This window comes from Plecotus auritus, assembly GCF_963455305.1.
Source record: "Plecotus auritus genome assembly, chromosome: 1".
Taxonomy (NCBI): Eukaryota; Metazoa; Chordata; class Mammalia; order Chiroptera; family Vespertilionidae; genus Plecotus; species Plecotus auritus.
The window spans coordinates 160,443,300-160,462,831 of record NC_137770.1 but is presented as its reverse complement, the minus strand read 5'-3'; the positions used below and the strand labels follow the sequence as shown (position 1 = coordinate 160,462,831).

General features: G+C 41.4%; 1 pseudogene across 1 annotated transcript; it reads left to right on the top strand.

Moving 5' to 3' along the window:
• The first annotated feature begins 7,449 nt into the window (after positions 1 to 7,449).
• Positions 7,450 to 8,932, top strand: LOC308241484 (glutamate dehydrogenase 1, mitochondrial-like; annotated as a pseudogene). The gene has a single exon. The product of its transcript is annotated as a glutamate dehydrogenase 1, mitochondrial-like (transcript).
• The last annotated feature ends 10,600 nt before the right edge of the window (positions 8,933 to 19,532 follow it).

Genomic DNA, 19,532 nt, shown 5'->3' with positions numbered 1-19,532 from the left:
ATGCTTTCTTTTAAAAGATGCCATTCGTTGATTATTTCCTTATATGTTTCGTTCAGCATAAGACCTTTCTTTTCACTGGTGGCTTGAAATATTTTTATGGTATCTGCAAACTGATCTTGGATTTTAATGACTCTCTTTCTTTTCCTGTCAGCTTTGTTGTGAGCCTGACCCAGTTGCTGTAGAAGCAACATAGTTTCACTATGCAGGTGAGATAGCCTCTCCTGGAAAGATTCCTGCTTTCTAGTGTCTTCATTCACTTTACCTTGTTTCTTATGATGCACATGTTCAATTTCCTTCATTTGACTCTGTGTTTGGCTTCGGTCTCCTTCTCCATCTTCTAAAACCAATGTCCTTACTCTAAGAGTATCTCTTATGTGATGAAGCTCAATTTCTAGGTGATTGAATTTACTTTCCAATTTAGAAAGTTGTTGAGAATGAATCTCAATGTTATGTTTTAGGTTAGACATATCAGAGTTCTTTTTGTCCTGGGAACAACACCATTCTTCTTTTTCTTTCTTGAAAGCAACTTGTAGATCTCCTTTTGAAGTCTGACAATGCTCATGATCCTGTGTAACAGTAGCCGGTCTAGAACTATATGACTCACATTCTGCTTCCAGTCTTCCTCTGTTTTGTTGTTCATCCCCCAGTTTAGGGCTTGACATTGTAAGCTCAGCTCTCAGAACTTCAAGCTGCTCATTGTGTTGAAATAGTGTTTCTGTTAATGTCTTTTGAAGATGGTCATTCTTTTCTTTGACGATCACAATGTCCTCAAAATATTTTTTTTCCATTTCCTGCATCTGATTTTTGACTGTGTCTAGTTCCAGTGTTAGCTTGGCAATTTCATCCTTCAACATGTGATTTTCATGTAACTGACGTTTTTGCTTTTCATAACTATCAGAAACCTAAGTAAACCAAAGGAGACTTTTAGCTAACTCATTGAAATGATATATCATGATAGACTGTGAAATTAATGAAACCTTTATGTTTACAATAAAAAGGTTCAATAGGTGGATATACCTCATAAAAAATAAATAGAATTGGACACAAAACTCTAACTTTATACAAGCCTACATTCTGCAAATTTCAAAAATAGAATATAAGTTGATGGATTTTTTTAAAGTGAAAAGCAAACCACAAGTTTCTGTTTAAGAGTCTCAGAATTGGAAAGGGCTTTTTCTGAATCATGACAAACCCAGAATACATTAAGGAAAAGATTAATAACTCCAACTACACTTAAAAATTGAGGTTATAGATTGTATATATAGCTACCTCACATTGAGGGTATTAACCCTGCTTCTATTTGGAGAGACTAAATTTCCTAAAATATTTTTCAAAGATTATCTCATAGATATTCTACTTTTTTAGTACTTTCAGTAATAAATACTAACTTTACTAATAACTGCTCATCTAGTCACTCTCCTAAGCTCTTGTACACCCATCTATGAACTCATTCAGTTATCACAATCTGGAATGAAGAGGTTAAAAACATAAGCAACTTCTGAATTTTCTCCAGGTCTCCAGACTCAAAAGTTGTTGCTCTTGCCCCAATCCACAGTTCTTCTCCACTGTGAATATGGAAACACAAAAGATGCCTTATATTTCAAAAAAGTAATGGTAAGATAAAATTTATAGAGCTCTTCTTAGAAAATCATGAGATTATGTTGCTGCAATAACTTTTATTTCTTGTTCACAATGTTTAGTGTAATAAATGCGAAATGGGTAGAAATGCACTGAATTACTTTACTAGGAATAACAATAAATTGTCACTAAGTATATGTTACATCATGGCATTCTCTTCAAAATCTCTTGTGTTAAAATGAGATAGTACTACGAACAAATTGTTACTTTTCTCAAAGGTAGAATGACATGTAGCATATTACCCTAGAACCAGCTCTTCTTTTCCTCCTTACCACCAGTGGAAATGAAAACGAACCTCTCTATTAATATATCAAGGAAATGTAATGAATGCCAAAATCTGGAGCATCTGTTGTTCGTAGTAATCCCTTTGAGATCATGGAAAACACAACAATTTCTATCAAAAATATTAAAAGCCTCCCCTTAGGATGAAGGCATTTTGAATGTCACTACTTGACTGGGAGAGACAAATGGATTTGAATTAAGAATATCATTTTATCCAATGGACCCAAAATGCCACCCCTAACACACACACACATACACACACACACACAGATATGTATTTAAATTATCTATAGTTCCAATATGTACCATAGTGGATTTCACATATCTGCACAAATACACACATTTGTACATGACTATGTAAACTACCTCATATTTCACTTTCTAATGAGCTCTTTCTAGCCCCTTTGGATTGCAAGGGTGTTTGGTCAGAATTCCATAGTTCCAGTTTTATTTTTTAAATACAATAATTATTGTAATATACTGGCATTCTGTTCTTGAGAAAGTTGCCTCTGAGTGTAATTTTGCTCTTCAGCAACCAAGGGACACATTTTGTTTAGTTTTTTATCCCATACCATTAATAAAAATTTCAAAGCTTAAGAACAGCTCCTTAAAAAATTGTTAAAAAGCAGCCTTTTAAAGCATAAGTGTCTTTTGCCTTCATAAAAACCTCAAATTTTAACTTAAGCGATAGCCAATTTTGTCATAGAGCAAAAATGCAGTATTGTGAAATAAAATTTGTTTATGAACATTTGAATAATTCCATCACAGTCTCAAGGCAATTTAGCCTGCATGTTAACCTTTCTAAAGGCCAAAATTAACATTGATGTGAATGTTTAAACTCAATTTATGGTCCCTTTCTTCATTTAGAAAACTTATACAGAGCATCAACTACATGCCAAGGATAGTAATAAATTAATAATTTTAGACATAAATGTCACAGTTCATATTTTGAATGAGATACCATTTTGCGTTTGTTTTAAATGTAATACTGTACATTAAATCAAAGGGATACAATTATTCAGAAAATACTGTTAGATATAAGACATTTTTTCCAAAGGTAAATTTACCTCATTCTCTCTTACAGGCTTCAGGGCCATGACTTGTGTTCCTATGGTGTTTTCAACGTTGGGGTTCATTTCAACTGCTTTCATGGACTGCCCTTCTTCTTTCCTTAACTGCGTCGTATTTTTTTTATGTAACAGATCAGCTTTTCGTCTCTTCTCTTTTTCTTCTTGTAATGTTAATCTGTAGCTAAACACAATCAAAGCTGTGATCAACATGAAATGAACTGTTATCCTATATAATAATGAGGTAATATGAAAACTGACAATCACTCTAGCACACAAGATGGCCGCCCCCATGTGGACACAAGATGGTTGCCACAAGATGGCGAGCAGGGGAGGGCAGTTGTGGGCTATCAGACCTGCATGGGAGGGCAGTTGGGGTAATGAGGCCTGCAGTGGAAGACACTTGGGAGGGACCCTGGTCTGCAGGGGAAGGCAGCTGGGGGTGATCAGGTCTGCATGGGAGGACAGTTGGGAGGGACAAGGCCTGCAGGGGAAGGCAGTAGTGTGGGAATAGGCCTGTAGGGGAGGACAGTTAGGGGCAACCAGGCGTGCAGGGGAGGGCAGTTTAGGGGTAACCAGGCTAGCAGGGGTGGGCAGGTAGGGGCAATTGGGTCATCAGGGGAGCAGTTAGGCGTCGATCAGGCTGGCAAAGGAGTGGTTAGGGGGTGATCATGCTGGCAGGCAGAACCAGTTAGAGCCAATCAGGCAGGCCGGCAGGCAAGTGGTTGGGAGCCAGAAGTCCTGGATTGTGAGAGGGATGTCCGACTGCCCATTTAGGCCCGACATTTTGGAAGAAGCTCAATTACCCTTTGAAAAAGATGTGCCAATTTCATCTACAGTAGTGCACGAGAATGCTTTTTCCTCCAATGGTTAAATACTGGTTTTCTTTTTTAAATACAATAATTATCATTATAAGTTCAAAAAAATGTTATCTAATTGTTTGTTGATTTGCATTTTCTGATTACAAAGCAAGATTCACTCTAGCATAAATATAAAATTTGTTAATCATGAATATTAGCTCAAATTGGAATTTGTTTTATAGGAAAATAATTACCTACTGTTAAATACTGCTATAGGCTTACCTATCAGAATCTTCATTCTGCACAATAGGAAACTGGTGCTTATCACTTTGTTCACTGTTGCTTTTCTGTCTCACACCAACACTGTCAGTGTCATCATTAGCCACATCATACATATTTTCTGACACTTCCTTCTTACTACTTTTCTGTTCCTTCTTTTCTTCAACCTTTGATATAAGTTTGATATTGAGGATGTTGTTACTACCTTACACATTAAGAAGATTGTGTTTTCACTACTTTTATCATTTGGTTTATCATTTAGATTTGCTATTACGTTATTCATTAAGAAGACTATGTTTTAATTAATTTTATCATTGGTTGCTGGATATCAGTTTGTTCACTGTTACTTTGCAGACTCTGTCCATCAGTGTCAGTGTTATCATGAGCACCATCATACATGTTTCCTGACACTTCCCTTTTACTGCATTTCTGTTTCTTCTTTTCTTCAACGTTTGATGAAAGATTTATATGAAGGATATTGTTATTACCTTATTCATTTAAAAGACTGTGGCATTACCTCTAAAAATAGGAAGAAGACAAGGATGGCCACTTTCACCACTCCTGTTCAACACAGTACTGGAAAGTGCTAACCATAGCGATCAGACAAGAAGAAATAAATGGCATCCAAATTGTAAACGAAAATGTGAAACTGTCATTCACAGATGACATGATATTACATATAAAAAACCCTAAAGACTCCACCAAAAAAACTACTAGATTTAAAAAATAAATTCAGTAATATAGCAGGATTCAAAATTAACACCTAGAAATCTATGGCATTTTTATATAACAATAATGAACTCACAGAAAGAGATTCTAAAAAAAAAACAAACAAACAAAACAAAAAAACATATCCTTGACCATGGAAACAAAAAAAAAATTAAGTTACCTAAGAATAAACTTAACTAAGAAGGTAAAAGACCTGTATTCAGAAAACTATGGGACATTGAAAAAAGAGATAGAGGAAGATATAAACAAGTGATAGAATATACCCTGTTCATGGATTGGTAGAATCAACATCATTAAAATGTCCATACTACCCAAAGCAATCTATAGATTCAACGCAATCCCCATTAAAATACCAATGGCAGCCCTAGCTGGTTTGGCTCAGTGGATAGAGCATCAACATGCAGAACGAAGGGCCCCAGGTTTGATTCTGGTCAAGGGCAAATGCTCTAGTTGTGGGCTCAATCCTCAGTAGGGGGCGTGCAGGACGCAGCCAATCAATGATTCTCTCTCATCATTGATGTTTCTATGACTCCCTCCATTAGCCTTCCTCCCTGAAAACAATAAAAATACCGAAAATACCAACAGCGTATTTCACAGACCTAGAACAAACACTCCAAAAATTTATATGGAATAAAAAAGGACCCTGGAATAACCGCAGCAATTCTGAGAACGAACAAAGTTAGAGGGATCACAATACCAGATATCAAGCTGTATTACAAAGCCACTGTTCTAAAAACTGCCTGGTACTGGCAAAAGAACAGACATAGAGACCAATGGAATAGAGTAGAGAACCCAGATATCGACCCAAACCACTATGCTCAATTAATATTTGACCAAGGAGGCAAGAGCATACAATGGAGTCCAAACAGTCTCTTCAGTAAATGGAGTTGGGAAAATTGGACAGATACATGCAAAAAAATGAAACTAGATCACCAAATTACACCATACACAAAAACAAACTCAAAATGCATAGAAGACTTACATGTAAGACGGGAAGTCATAAAAATCCTAAAGAATCCATAGGCAGCAAAATAGCAGACATATCTCCTCACAATATGTTTACTGATACAACTACTAAGACAATGGTAATTGAGTAGAAAATAAACAAATGGGACTACATCAAAATAAAAAGCTTTTGCACAGCAAAAGAAACAATCAACAAAACAACAAGAAAGCCCACTATATGGGAGAACATCTTGCCAATGATATTTCCGATAAGAGTTTGATCTTCAAAAGTTACAGAAAAATCATACAACTTAATAAAAGGAAGATAAACAATCCAATCAAAAAATGAGCAAAGGACCTAAAAGACACGTATCAAGAGTGGACATAGAGAAGGACAAGAGGAATATGAAAATATGCTCAAAGTCACTAATCATCCAAGAGATGCAAGTCAAAACAACAATGAGGTACCATCTCACACCTGCCCCACCCCCTGCTCAGGGCCCCAAGGAGGACTCTGGAGTCTGTGTTCCTGTCCCTGGTGCCCACAGGACCCAGACACCTGAAATAATACCCCCAAGACTCTACACTGACCCCTTTCCTCATGGGCCCAACACCCTCCTCGTCCAGGTCACGGGAGGACTTGCAGGGCCCTGGCGGCCATGATGCCTGAGAGGAGAAAGGCACTGACCTCAGGACCTTCTCCTCCAGGAGGCCACAGAACCCGACCCCTCCCCCCAAACCCCCAAACCCTCCACCCCCCACCCCTACCAAGCCCGGGGTTCCTCCTCACCCTCTCCTATGTTAATTAAAGTCCTGGGAGGGCTGCTCTCTGGACCTACCAGTTCAGTCTCCACAAGCAAGAAAGGGTGTGATGGAGGAAAACGGCAGCCTCTCCTTCCTTCTCCTCCCAGAATGCTGGCAGCAAGGCGCATGCTCAGCAACAGACAAGACTGAAGTGCGCATGCCCGGCACTGGGCTTGGTCCCCATTGGGCTTGCACAGTAACTTGGGCCATAAAGTGAGACTTGTCGTTTTCTTTTCTTTTCTTTTCTTTTTTTTAATTTCTTAACTTTTTATAGAATTGGCCAAATTAAAATAGAATAAGTTAACAAGTGTCTTTTTAGAAAAAATGTTTTGTACAAAAATACTGTCAAAATTTCCTAAAAAGCTTGCAAAACTGAATATAACTATTAGCACAGTGTCAAAAATGTTGAAGAGGGAAATAAATAAAAATCTGTGGTCCTGCAGCCTGGCCTGCATGCGCCTTCGACAGGGAGGTCTGGGAGACCATGGAGGAGGAGGAGGCGAGGCTCTAGGAAGGCTAGGGCCCCAGCCCTGCCATTCACAGGAAAGGTTGGCAGAAGCCCGAAGTCCTTGTTCCTGTGTAGGCAGCAAGTGCCCAGGGAGGGGACCACTCCTGAGGGCAGGAAGCTGTGGCTTAAAAGGGAGGCCCTTGCAGGCCCATCCCTCCTTCCCATGGTCCCCAGCCTCCCAGAGAACTTCTCCTCAGCTCCCGCCATGTCCCACTGCCTGGGCGAGGCATCAGGCTGCAGCCCTGGGGTCTGTTGCAGCTGACCGGGCTGTGCTGCTGGGCCGGGCTGGCCCTCAGGCAGCCCGCAGCCGCCACCCTGCAGCAGGGGCTCCCACCACCTTCCTGGTGACACTACAGCCAGGCAGCAGCTGACCGCCAGCACAACCCGACTTCTCAGGATGGTGGAGAGCTTCTTCCACCGCGTGCCAGCATCGTGGAGGACAAGCTGGTGGAGGACCTCAAGACCCAGGAGAGGGAGGAGCAGAAGCACAAGTGGGTGAGCGGCATCCTGCGGATCAAGTCCTGCAACCATGTGCTGCGCCTGTCCTTCCCCATCTGGCTCCATGATGGCTCCTGGGAGGTCACTGAGGGCTACCAGGTCCAGCCCCGCCAGCACCGCACGTTCTGCCAGGGAGGGAGGTATTCGTTCCAGCACTGATGTGAGTGGAGATGAAGTGAAAGCTTTGGCTTCTCTGACTACATATAAGTGTGCAGTGGTTCATGTGCCATTTGGGGGTGCCAAAGCTGGTGTTATGATCAACCCCAAGAACTATACCGATGATGAGTTGGGAAAGATCACAAGGAGGTTTACCATGGAACTGGCAAAGAAGGGCTTTATTGGTCTGGGCATTGACGTGCCTGCCCCAGACATGAACCCGGAGAGCGAGAGATGTCCTGGATTGAAGACACCTGTGCTCGCACCATCGGGCACTAGGATACTAATGCCCATGCCTGTCACTGGCAAGCCCGTCAGTCCAGGGATGGATTTCTGCTACTGGCTGGGGAGTTTTCCATGGAATCAAAAACTTCATCAATGAAGCTTCTTACATGAGCATTTGAGAAATGACACCAGGGCTTGGAGAGAAAACATTTGTTGGTTAGGGATTTGGTAATGTGGGCCTTCACTCTATGAGGAATTTGCATCACTTTGGTGCTAAATGTGTTGGCGTTGGTGAATCTGATGGGAGTCTCTGGAATCCAGATGGTATTGACCCAAAGGAACTGGAAGACTTCAAATTGCAGCATGGATCAATCGTGGATTTCCCTAAGGCAGAGCTTTACGAAGGGAGCATCTTAGAGTCCAACTGTGACATACTGATCCCTGCTGCCAGTGAGAAGCAGCTGACCAAGTCCAGGGCACCAAGAATCAAAGCCAATATCATCACTGAAGGTGCCAATGGGCCAACAACTCTAGAAGCCAATAAGATTTTCCTGGATAAGAACATCATGGTTATTCCAGATCTCTACCTGAATGCTGGGGTAGAGGGGGCGCTTACTGTATCTTACTTTGAGTGGCTGAAGAAACAAAATCATGTCAGCTATGTCCGTTTGACCTTCATATATGAAAGGGATTCTAACTACCACTTGCTCATGTTGGTTCAGGAGAGTTTGAAAAGGAAATTTGGAAAGCATGGTGGAACTATTCCTGTAGTACCCACATCAGAGTTCCAAGACAGGATATCGGGGGCATCTGAGAAAGACATTGTGCACTCTGGCTCAGCCTACACCATGGAGCTCTGGGGCCAGGGAAATCATGCACACAGCCATGAAAATAATCTGGGATTGGACCTGAGAACAGCTGCCTATGTCAATGCCATTGAGAAAGTCTTCAAGGTGTACAATGAAGCCGGTTTGACCTTCACACAGATGGATTGCCACTGACTTCTTTACTACTCTCTTCACCTCTTCATCTGTAGACCAGCACAAGTTGACATGTAACCACAGATCTTTCTCTCATTGCTTATTAGACAATGGACAACATTCTCATGGGTTGATCCAAATGAGCCCCTTAAGAAAAAAGAAATTAAAGTTAGGGGATCATGTGCAAGAGAAAAAGTAGATGCCAGAGAGCCATTTGGGTGTATCAGCAAAAGAACTCAATTCTATAGATTACAAACAAAAATAAATGCTATTACTCTTTATGCGTTTTATTCTCCTAGAATAAAATAAGTACATGCTGCTGTAATAAAATTCCCTTTAATCACTTACTAAGCCTAACTTTCACTAAGCAGAGAAAAACTATAAGCACAATGAATGAAAAAGCTAGTATTTTTATAACATAAAACAGTATCATTTATAGTTTATCAGTAGTATGCTGTCCAACAAAACAAAAAGCCCAATGGAGAGTCAGTTATCTTCTTTCCTATCACTGCAAAGCAAATGATGGAGCCTATTTCTGTTGTGTGAGACTGTCAGAATTTATTAACCACACTGATGGCATATAGTCCAAAGAATACAGTAACCTCCTTATGTTAATTAATTGCTCTTCTTTTTTCAAAGTCTATTGTGTTGACTGCTTGAACAAAAACTCAAGTAGAGTGTCCCAGGGAAAGAAAAAAAAAAAAAAAAAGTTGGGCTCCCTCTTTGGAGTCTGGCTGGCAGCTATGAGCATTGCCAATAACGGCCAAACTCACACTGTCTTTGTGTCCCCTTCCAGAGGCCTCCCCTTCCACACAGATTCCACAGCGGCCTGGGCCTTCTGAATAGTAGTGTCCCAATGAAGTGCCAGATATTATTTATGTAAGAATGAGATTTATCTTTTTTTAAACAATAACATCCTTTCAGTAATTTGAAGTACTTTGTAACTCTATGACTTAACCTGGTGATAAAATCAGTTATTAAAAGTCTACATTTTCAAAAATAAAATCTGGGAAATGTTTGCCACTGAGGACATTCCACACACCCTACTATTGTCTGTACATATGACGGAGGGGCAGCCAACTTGAAAGAGATCAGTATGACTTTTCCTGATCCAGAAGGGCTTGGGCCACATCTGCTTAACCTTCCAGTTTAGCATATTTTAAAAATTAGTCTGTACTCAAATGCATAGTTAAAAAAGTGTGCAGAGTTTGTGCATCTGCCCTTCAAAGTTCATGCAACCAACTAATGCGATTTTTCCTTTCACTCATAAATTTGAATGCAGTTCAGTCATTTAGAACCATCTACAAAATCCACAAGACTAAGCAGTTTGCCAAGATTAACATCTAACAGTTGAGCACTGAAGAATGTGAGGAAATCAGGAATGAAAGCAAACAACAAAAAAGACCACGTTAGCTAGATATTTCAACTACACAAGGGAGGTGAATGTGAAGGCTATAAAAAGGAAACAAAAACGGGGGTGGGGGGGGGAGTGGCAGCAATTTTTTAAACTAACTTGTACAAGTTTATAGTTTAGTTTGTTTCCAAGTTCTCAAACCTTTCAAGGTTTCAAAAGTGAGATACTGTGTCTAATGGAATGTGTTTTAATTCACACCAAAGAAGTTGAAGGGTTTGATTCTTTTCACCGAATTTCCATCTAGTCAACAGCTTACTCTACTAGGTCATTGTTTGCACACAAAGTCCATCATGAAATCAAATTCGTTTTGCCTCAGCCAGAGTTCAGACAGCTCCTTGATGCCGTCCAAACCCATTTCTATCACTAAGGTCATAAGCACTTCCTCGTTCATGAAATCAATGTCTATGACTTGGGCAGCAGCATTGCAGCAGGGACAAGGGCCACAGAGGTGCACTTGTTGCTGCTGCTACTGGCACAACAGCCCAAGATACCACTGGAGCCACCCGGGGTGCTGCTGCCACCCTAGCAGGGGATGCTGCTGCTGCTGCCATGTTGCTGTGTTTGCAGGTGCAATCTCAGAGGAGCTGGTTTGTCCGGTTCCTCTGGTGGCCTGCAGCAGAGTGCAAATCCAGCATGTCGTGGTTGTGGGGGTAGGGGTGATGGGTGAAATACTGGTTGCTGAGCTTCTGCAGCTGCATGCTGGCCTGCAAGGAGCCTCTGGGCTGGCCATGGGGCGAGGGGGCATGAGCTGGGAGTTGTTAAACCTAGCCACAATAGAACTTTCCCTATCAATAATTACTTTAAATGTAAAAGGTTAAACTCCCCAATCAAAAGACAGAGTGACTGAGTAAATTAAAACAAACATTAAACAATACCAAGGCTTAACTGCATGCTGTCTATATGAGTCTCTCATTAGATTTCAGAGCACAGAGCACCCATGGGCTGAAGGTGAAGGGAGAGGAAAAGTGTGCAAATAGTAACCAAATGAGAGCACTGTACTTATATCAGGTAAAATACACTTTAAGAGACAAAGAGGAGCTTTATAAAACAATAAAAGGGTCAGTCAACTAGTAAGGTATAATAATTGTAAATACATACTGGTCTAACATCAGAACACCTAAATATATAGAGCAAATGTTGGCAGAATTGGGGGGACACATAGACAATATCTGGATCTGGAACAAGACCGGAAAGCCCACTCTTGCTAATTCTATTCAGCATAGTAATGTAAGTCTTAGCCAGAGCAGTTAGTCAAGAAAAAGAAATAAACCAAAGTACTTGTATGCATGCATATAAGTATAACCAATGGACACAAGACACTGTGGGGGGTGCGTGGGATGAGGGCATGCAACAGTGCGTAGAGGAGCCTGGGGGAAGGTAAATGGGGGGAAAAAGGAGATATATGTACTACTATATGTAATACTTTAAACAATAAAAATATGTTATTTAAAAAAAAATAAAAGGCATCAAAATCAACATACAAAAATAATTTGTGTCTTTATCCACTGACAGCAAACTATCTGAAAATGGAATTAGGAAACCAATCCCATTTATAATAGTACCCAAAAGAATAAACTGCTTAGGAATAAACTTAACTAAGCAGGTGGAAATCCTACATACTAAAAACTACAAGATGATGAAAAAAATTGAAGACACAAATAAATGGAAAGCTATCCCACATTTATGAATTGGAAGAATTGGAATGTATGTCTACATAAATACTTGAACATGGATGTTTATAGAAGCACTGTTCATAATAGGCAAAAAGTAGAAAAAAGCCAAATGTTTATCAGCTCATGAATGGATAAACAAAATTTGGTATATTCATACAAAGGAATATTTAGCCATAAAAAGGAATGAAGTACGGATAAGTGAAGTACAACAGGTTTGGGCCTTAAAAACATGCTAAGTAAAAGAAGGTAGTCACAAAATGCTACAAAGTGTATGAATATATTTACATAAAATTACCAGAATAGACAAATAGATAGAGACAGGAAGTAATTGCCGGGGGCTGGATGGAGAGAGTAACGGGAAGGTGTTCCTAATGAGTGTGAATTTCTTTGGGATGATGAAAATGATCCAAAGTTGTACAGTGGCAACAAATCTATGAATATACTAAAAGTTGTTGAATTGTATAATTAAAAGGAGGTAATTTTATGGTATGTGACTTATACCTTATTAAAACTGTTAAAAATAGCAATTGTATGTTTTTCTTCTCTCTCCAAATTTCTCTTAATAAATAAAACCTGTTTGTTTTGCAAAAGAGTGAAAGGAGATGTGTGCAATGAGGGGACTTCATGCTTCTTCTGGGATTTAGCACCTCAGCTCCTACAAAGGTAGTGATAATGGCCTTGGAGATGGAGAGGCAGCAGATAGAGTCCTGACCAGGACTAGTCACTGCTTGAATTTGGGGAATTTGGATGGGCCTCCCTTTCTTCATTGGTAGGATGCTTTCTCTCCAGGTTAGGTTACTTTGTGCATTAAGTCAGTGCTTTTCCAATTTTAATAGCTATAAAGTACCTGCGGAACGTGTTAGAAATGAAGATTTAGAGGCTCCACCCACAAAGTATTGCTTTTAATTTGATTTGGCTCTTCTATCTATGCATGTCAGTTAATCTCCATGGGAGTGGTTAACTCATCAGGAGTTGAAAATTTAAAAATACACCCCAAATCTTTTCATTACAGAGTGAGGTAGAAGAGGGTAATGAAGAGGGAATAATTACAGATAATTTAAAAAGTTCAGTCTGGTGGGCCAGGATAAAAGTAGACAGCTAAGAAAAAATAATAAAATTATGAAGCACAAATAATCATCTAATGACCAATTTAGTAACCAAAAAAAATTATAAGATATTTTGGAGTGACGATGTTTATTTTCTTTTACCTTTTTGTCCTACCACAGGTGTTTTTTGAAGTTTTTCTCCAAGTTTACATATCTACGTCACGAATGTATTCCACTTAAAGCTACATCTTTTTTACATTGATAGATAATTTTTAGCATTGGATATTTGGTTTGGAATCAACTTCATAATCTCAGATAGAGTGAATTAATTTAGGAATGTAAATTTAATGGTTGTGTAAATCTATAGATCACAAAGAGACTATAAACCCAGAGGCAGGGGGTTAAAGGCAGCAACATGGGGGAGCCAGCTCCGGGCTCACAAGATTTAATTGTGAGCATCTTGTCCCCATATTGGTAGCTTGAAATTAGCCATGGGGGCAGGAGGGAGTATTTGCACCATAGAAATTGGCAAATACTACAAATCAAGACTCTTCTTTAATCAGTTGTTAAACATTTATCACATGTTATAAGTCAACAGTTAGCTTCCTCACCTCTAACTCCTAGACCTTAGAAAAGCAATAAGTTCTGTGGACTAACTCTGCTTATGGGATTGGTCATTTGCTCCTGAATAAGTGGACCTTTATTTTAATGCTCTTCTAGGTTGCCAAGAGGAAGGTGGCAGATGTCATCGAGAGAGCAGTTGATGTAGACTATCAACTTATTGATCTGGCTTATATGTACCTAAATGAAGAAGAGATTGGGAGGGCCATCTGGAACAAAATTGTCAACGGCACTGTGAAGAGAGATGACATATTCTGAACTTTGATGGTGCTCTGTAGAGTTTCAGATGTACCTGAGGGAAGCTCATTCTTAGCTGAATAGTTTCTTGGCAAATTTCTCCTCTCATTGTTTAAATGTTGATTCACTCTCAGACCTTGGAAGACTTATTAGGAACTAGTGGCCCGGTGCACAAAATTCGTGCATGGCGGAGGGGATGTTCATCAGCCTGGCCTGCAACCTCTCCAATCTGAGACCCCTCAAAGGATGTCCTACTGCCGGTTTACATGGATTGGGCCTAAACCAGCAGCCTGACATCCTTCTTGCAATCTGGGACTGCTGGTTCCTAACCGCTCATCTGCCTGCCTGCCTGCCTGCCTGATTGCCCCTAATGATTCTGCCTGCTTGCCTGCTCGCCCCCAACTGCCTTCTGCCACCGGCCTGCTTGCCCCCAAATGTCCCCCTGCCAGCCTTTTCACCCCCCATAGCCCCCCCACTGCCCTGCTTGCCCCCACCTTCCCTCCCTACTGGCCTGCTCAACCCCAACTGCCCCCTGCTGGCCTGCTCACTCCAAACTGCCACCCCGCTGTACTGATTACCTCCAACTGACCCCCACTGATGGCCTGCTTGCCCCCAACCTGCCCCCCTGCTGGTCTTCTTACCCCCAAAGGCTCCGCCCCCCCACCAGCCTGATCACCCACAACTGCCCTCCCCTCTTGACCTCTAACCACCTCTACCCCTGCCCTGCCACCATAACTTTGTCCTGAAGAATGTCCAGAAGGTCTCCTGGAAGGTCTCCCAGTCTAATGAGCATATTACTTTTTGTCAGTATAGATAGAGGCCTGGTGCATGGGTGGGGGCCAGGTGGTTAGCCTTGATGGGTGTCTGGGATCAGGGTGGGAGTTCCCTTGGGGTGTGGAGCAGCCTGGGCAAGGGGCCTGTGGTGGTTTGCAGGTTGGCCACGCGCCTGTGGGGTGAGGGTCCCTGCTTGGGGGGCGTGGCCAGACTAGGGGAGGGGCTGAGGGCTGTTTTCAAGCTGGGCACACACACTTAAGAGTGGGGGTCCCCACAGGGGTGCCTGGCCAGCCTGGGTGAGGGGCTGATGGATGTTTGCAGAATGGCCATGCTCCCCCCGGCGACCCATGCTCCCAGCCCCTTGTTTTTTTTCCTTTTTGTTTTTTTTCAGTGCCTCCTAGAGTTGAGGCCAGGGCAGGCTGGACGCAGGTATCTTGGATTTATTTATCTTCTATAATTGAAACTTTGTAGCATTGAGCAGATGCCAGGGCTGGCCAGGGCTGGCCAGGGCAGGTGGGAAGCTTGGCTTCCTCCATTGCCAGGGGCAACCCATGCCTCCTGCTTGCTCCAGCTCCATGGCTGCCACCATCTTTGTTGTGTTAATTTGCATACTCGCTCTGATTGGCTGGTGGGTATAGCAGAGGTACGGTCAATTTGCATGTTTCTCTTTTATTAGTGTAGATTGGCAAACACCAATGACAAAGTAAGAATCTTAAAAGCGGCCAGAGAGAGACAGAAAGTTACCTACAAAGGATTCCCCATCAGAATAGTGACTGATTTCTCAACGGAAACACATCAGGCCAGAAAGGAATGGAATGAAATATACAAAGTCATGCAAAGGAAGGGTCTGAATCCAAGAATACTGTACCCAGCAAAGCTATCAATCAAAATTGAGTGTGAAATCAGGAGCTTCAGAGACAAAAAAGGACTAAGGGAGTTCATTACGACCAAACCAGCAATGCAAGAAATGCTAAACGGTCTGCTGTAAAAAGAAGAAATAGGAAGCAAAGAAGGAACACAGGGCTAAAGAATAAAAATGGCAACAAACAAGTACCTATCAATAATAAGTTTAAATGTAAATGGATTAAATGCCCCATCAAAACTCATAGGGCAATTGAGTGGATTAAAAAAACATGACCCATATATCGGCTATCTACAAGAAACCCACTTCAGAAAAAAAGATGCACCCAGACTGATGGTGAAGGGATGGAAAATGTTTTTTCAGGTGAATGGAAATGAAAAAAAAGCTGGGGTAGCAATACTTATATCTGACAAATTAGATCTCAAAGTGAAGGAAATAAAAAGAGATAAGGAAGGCTACTTCATAATACTGAAGGGAGCATTCCAACAAGAAGAAATAACTCTGGCAAATATATATGAACTCAATACAGGAGCACTCAAATACATAAAAAAAAAAAACTTCTGGAGAATAGCAAGGGAGAGATTGACAGTAATACAATCATAGTAGGGGACTTTTTTTTAATTTAATGAATCTTTATTGTTCAGATTATTACAATTGTTTCTCCTTCCCCCCCCCCCATAGCTCCCCTACACCCGGTTCTCACCCCACTCTTTGCCCTTACCTCCCCCCACACCGTCCTCATCCATAGGTGTACGATTTTTGTCCAGTCTCTTCCTGCACCCCCCATACCCTTTTCCCCCTGAGAATTATCAGTCCACTCCCTTTCTATGCCCCTGATTCTATTATTTTCATCAGTTTATTCTGTTGCTCAGATGTTTAATTCACTTGATTTTTAGGTTCACTTGTTGATAGATATGTATTTGTTGTTCACAATTTTTATCTTTACTTTTTTCTTCTTCCTCTCCTTAAAGAATACCTTTCAGCATTTCATATAATACTGGTTTGGTGGTAATGAACTCCTTTAGCTTTTTCTTATCTGAGAAGCTCTTTATCTGACCTTCCATTCTGAATAATAGCTTTGCTGGGTAGGGTAGTCTTGGTTGTAGGTTCCTGCTATTCATCACTTTGAATATTTCTTGCCACTCCCGTATGGCCTGCATAGTTTCTGTTGAGAAATCAGCTGACAGTCGTATGGGTGTTCCTTGTAGGTAACTAACTGTTTTTCTCTTGCTGCTTTTAATATTCTCTCTTTGTTGTTTGCTCTTGGCATTTTAATTATGATGTGTCTTGGTGTGTTCTCTTTGGATTCCTTTTGTTTGGGGTTCTCTGTGCTTCCTGGACTTGTAAGTCTATTTCTTTCACCAGGTGGGGGAAGTTTTCTGTCATTATTTCTTCAAATAGGTTTTCAGTATTTTGCCCTCTCTCTTCTTATGACACCCCCATCATTCTGATGTTGGTATGCTTGAAGTTGTCCCAGAGGCTTCTTACACTATCTTCAACATTTTGGATTCTTTTTACAATTTTTTTTTTTTTTTTTTTTTTTTTTTGCTTTTCCAGTTGAGTGTTTTTTGCTTCTTTGTATTTCAAATCTTTGACTTGATTCTTGCGTTCCGCTAGTCTGCTGTTGGGTCTCCGTATAATATTTTTTATTTCAGTCAGTGTATGTTTAATTTCTAGCTGGTCCTTTTCATATCTTCGAGGGTCTTGTTATATTTATCGGCCATTTGTAGGATATTCTTGAAGAGTCTTATAACCGTGGTTTTGAATTCTATATCCAGTCATTTGTTTTTCTCCATTTCTTTCGTTTGTGATCTGTTTCTTCGTCTCTCCACTTTTCACTGCTCCCCTGAGTTGGTAGAGTAGCTTTGTGTGCTAGGTTTCCTATATGGCCCAGTGGGTCGGCCTCCCCAGTTAATCTGAGGTGGACACTCTTGGTGCACCCCTTAGTGGACTGTGTGTACAGCCTTGTTGTAGTTAAGTCTTGATTGTTGTTGGTATCACTGGGAGGAATTGACCTGCAGGCCAGTTGGCTGTGAGGATCAGCTGTGCCTATGCTGGGAGAAGTTCAGTGCTGGAGACAGCCTTATAGGATAAGCCTTGCCAGATTGCAAAACTCTCTGTGCTCAGCTTGGAAGGGGTGGAGTCTCAGGGCGGGGCAGCCAGTCTAGGCTTCCTGTCGACCCTGCCCTTGCGTGCCAGTCTCCAGACCTCTGCCTTCCATGATTCCTGAGTTTCCACCCTACAGTCCAGATAGCCCCCGTAAGACCATGGGTCCCCAGGGGCTCGCCCAGAACTGCGGTTCAGTGCAGTTGGAGCTGGGGTTCAGTGCTGTCAGGGGCTTCCCACTCCCTTCCGCTAGGGAATGCCTGTGGTAACCTCCACAATCAGTCTTTGTGCATACTCGCGCCTCCAGACCCCTGCTGCCGGGGCTCCCCTGAGTCTCCGAGTCTCCGTGTGCCTTTCTCTCTACCTGACAGTCCAAACTCCCCCTGTATGAGCCTGGCTCCACAGGGTTTCGCCCGGAAATGAGGTTCAGTGGAGTTGGAACTGGGGTTCAGTGCAGTCGGGGGATTCTTTACCCCTCCCGCCAGAGAAAGCCAGCCAGACACTCTGCCGCCCTTCCTCTCTGCGCGCGCGTGTCTCCGTACCTCAGCTCTTTGCAGCTCCTTCTCCGTAAGCTTTCCTCCTTCCTTCTAGTTGTAGAATTTCCGCTCAGCCAGCTTTCCTGTGGTTCAGGATGGTGTCCGTTCTATCTTTTACTTGTAGTTTTGAAATTGTTGTGCGGGGCAGCAGTTTAGGTGCTTACCTATGCCGCCACCTTGGTTTCTCCTTCAGTAGGGGACTTTTATACCCCATTAAGAACACTGGACAAGTCCTCTAAACAAGAAGTCAGCAAAGAAATATCAATGCTAAATTACTCACTAGACCAGATGGAATTAATTGACAACTTCAGAGCATTTCACAACAAAGCCACTCAATACACATCTTCTCAAGTGGACAAGGGTCATTTTCAAACATAGACCATATACTGGATCACAGGCAAAGTCTCTTCAAATTCAAGAAGATAAAAACCATATCAAGCATCTTCTCAGATCACAATGGCATAAAACTAGAAATCAACTACAATAAACAATCCAAAAAAAATCAAACACATGGAGACTAAATAGGATGCTATTAAACAATGACTGGGGTACCAGAGAGATCAAAGAAGAAATAAAAAACATCATGGCAACAAACAACAATGAAAATACAACAATCCAAAATCTATGGGACACAGCGAAAGCAGTCTTGAGAGGGAAGTTCATAGCTCTACAAGCCTACTGCAAAAAACAAGAAACAATGGTAATAAATTACCTAACCCTACAACACAAAGAGTTAGAAAGAGAGCAACAAGAAAAGACCAGGGTAAGCAGAAGGAAGGAATTAATAAAAATCAGAGTGGAGATAAATGACATAGAGACCAAAAACAAAAAACAACAAAAAACAACAACAACAACAACAACAACAAAACAATACAAAAGATCAACAAAACCAAGAGCTGGTTCTTTGAAAGGATAAGCAAGATTGATGAACCTCTAGCCAGGCTTACCAAGAAGCAAAGAGAAAGGACCCAAATAAACAAAATCAGAAGTGGAAGAGGAGAAATAACAACAGACCCCAGAGATATACAAAGAATGGCTTAAAATACTATGAATAACTCTATTCCAACAAACTGGACCACCTGGAGGAAATGGACATATTCCTAGAAAAATACAACTTTCCAAAACTCAATCAGGAAGAATCTAAACATCTCAATAGGCTAATAACTATGGAGGAAATTGAAGCAGTCATCAAAAAGCTTCCAGCAAATAAAAGCCTGAGGCCATATGGCTTTAAAAGGGAGTTTTACCAAGCATTCAAGCAAGAACTAAAACCTATCCTCCTCAGACTATTCCAGAAAATTCAAGAGGAAGGAACACTTCCAAGCTCATTCTATGAAGCCAGCAGCACCCTA